This window comes from Nomascus leucogenys, chromosome 12 (genome assembly GCF_006542625.1).
Source record: "Nomascus leucogenys isolate Asia chromosome 12, Asia_NLE_v1, whole genome shotgun sequence".
Taxonomy (NCBI): domain Eukaryota; kingdom Metazoa; phylum Chordata; class Mammalia; order Primates; family Hylobatidae; genus Nomascus; species Nomascus leucogenys.
The window spans coordinates 9,916,055-9,918,725 of NC_044392.1; the positions used below are offsets into that span (position 1 = coordinate 9,916,055).

At 42.7% G+C, this 2,671-nt stretch overlaps 1 pseudogene; it reads right to left on the reverse strand.

Moving 5' to 3' along the window:
- Window positions 1-886: 886 nt before the first annotated feature.
- LOC100584970 lies at window positions 887-2,320 on the reverse strand (annotated as a pseudogene).
- Window positions 2,321-2,671: the final 351 nt, after the last annotated feature.

Below are 2,671 nucleotides of genomic sequence, written 5' to 3' on the forward strand. Positions count from 1 at the left end.
TTCTGACAATAACGAAGAATGGCATGGGGCTCAGATTTGAGAAGGGGACAAACTGAGTGCAGGCAAGTCTTATAATTAAATTAAATGGTATCCCTGAAAATAAACAGAATGATTTCAAAACTCTTAAATAGAGGGGAAGGCTTGGCATTTATTTTTTTAAATTTCATTAAGTTCCAGTGATCCAGTGATTGTTTTCTGCTACCCCTGTGTACAGTCCTGCTGAGTAAAGCTATAGCTAGATGGAGGTTAAATTGTATCCACAAAGTGAATTTACATCTTATTATCTGGGGTCTCTCAAAGAAAGCAAAAGTAACTGCAAACACCATGTTGCTCCAGCATACAATGAACTGGTTCATTCTCAAGTGATCATGGCTTGGTGACAAAAAGCTTTGTATTTTTATATGGCACAGCTTTTGGTCCATGTGAAAACAAATTTTTTGAATGTTAACTATTTTCTGACACTTTGGAGTTACTGTTGCTGTCCCCATTTCCATTAAATCAATATATAATTCATGGCAATCCTGTTCAAATTTAAAATTCTTCTTTTTCTTTCTTTCTCTTTTTTTTTTTTTTTTTTTTGAGATGGATTTTTGGTCTTGTCTCCCAGGCTGGAGTGCAATGGCACGATCTCGGGTCACTGCAACCTCCGCCTCCTGGGTTCAAGCGATTCTCCTGCCTCAGCCTCCCCAGTAGCTAGGATTACAGGCATATGTCACCATGCCCAGCTAATTTTGTGTTTTTAGTAGATTTTAGTGTATTTTTATTTTAGTTTCACCATGTTGGCCAGGCTGGTCTTGAACTCCTGACCTCAGGTGATTCTCCCGCCTCGGCCTCCCAAAGTGCTGGGATTACAGGTGTGAGCCACCACGCCCAGCTTAAAATTTCATTACAGGAAGTAATCTGGGGTACAATGAGTAACATGTGGCTTGCCTCTGTGAGGTGCTGGGTCAAACTGCAAACAGAGTATTTTAGAGCATTATCAAGTTCCATGATTGCAGCGTGATTACCACAATGATAGCAATAGTTTGGAGTACTGAAGATGGCTACCATATTCTAGTCATGACACCAGTTATGTCCCACCATCACCAGCTGGTGAGCTCTAAACGCCAACCTGAGGCCATTGGCATGATTAAATGTCTCAGAAGTATCTTGCCCAAAGGTGTAACCATCTCCTCAAAGAGATATACCCCAGCCACCATGGTCATCTGGATCTGAGTATAGCAAGTCACCCATTGGACCCTCATGGGGAATTTTCTGTAGGCAGTTCAGTGTTCTGATGTGATGCAGTGTATCTACAGATGGCGACAGGCCACCATGGAGACAGAAGAGCTGCCCATCCACCAAGGCAGTGAGAGGAAGATGGCCTGTAAAGGCTGGGCATGGTGGCTCATGCCTGTAATCCCAGCACTTTGAGAGACCAAGGCAGGTGGATCACTTATGCCCAGGAGTTCAAGACCAGCCTAAGCAACATGGTGAAAAACTCATCTCTACAAAAAAATACAAAAGATTAGCTGGGCATGATGGTGCACGCCTGTAGTCCCAGCTACCCGGAAGGCTGAAGCAGGAGGCTCACTTGGGCCAGGGAGACTGAAGCTGCAATGAGCCATGTTTGTGCCATTGGACTCCAATCTGGGTGGCCCAGTCTTTGAAAAAAAAAAATCTGGAAAATATTTCTAAACATTTGCATTTCCATGTTTTCTTAAACACTCATCATAGGAACCATAAACTTGCGTGATCTGCCTGCTCTCATGATTCCTTGGAAGAATGGTGATGCATTCATGGTAAGAAACCTTAAGAGCTAGGAGCAGCATAACTATTTCAATTGAATAATATCCTCTGTCGATATAATCTCCTGTAAACAAGTAATTTGTATCTGGTAATTTTCTATTAATTTTTTTTTGAGACAGGGTCTCGCTATATTGCCCAGGCTGGTCTTGAACTCCAGGACTCAAGCAATCCACCTGCCTTGGCCTCTGAAAATGCTAGGATTACAGGCGTGACCCATCGTGCCCAGCCACCTGGTAATTTTCTAAACAGTTCCATGAGATCATGAAATTGCCCATGCTTATCTCCAGAGACAGTGACTGGACACCAAACCTCTTGTGCATTGGATTCTTCTGTCAGGATTTCTTTAGCCTCCTTGCAGACGCTCTTGACCTGGGACTTGGATAGCTACTTTCACGGGTTCAGCTGCTTGATCCACTGGTCCAGCTCCTTGGAGAACACCTCATCCATGATGCCACCTGCCCGAGCTGGCTGCTGCACATGGGTCACAGGCATCTGTGGCCACTGACAGTTGCTCAGTGCTGCTGCTGACCCACAGACTCTCCACAGTGCTCGGCCAACAACTGCTGTGTCTCTTCCCTACTCACTCTGGCTCCAGAGCTTGCTTCTCTGAAATCGTGAGTATTTCGAAATACTTGACACAACAAAGTTCAATTGAATTCAAAGTCCACTTACATCATTTCAAGCAATTTCATTCATTCATGCCAGAAAAGCAAGTACTGTTAGTGTCTTTCATTAAAATTTCAATTTCATTTTAAAATTTTGCTCAGGAATTTTGTGTAGCTGTTTCAAACACAAAATCTAAAAATTGATGTGCACAGAAGGAAGCTCAAATCTCTAAATAAAACTTTTGAAAAGATTTTATTTGGAAGTATTTACAAATTCA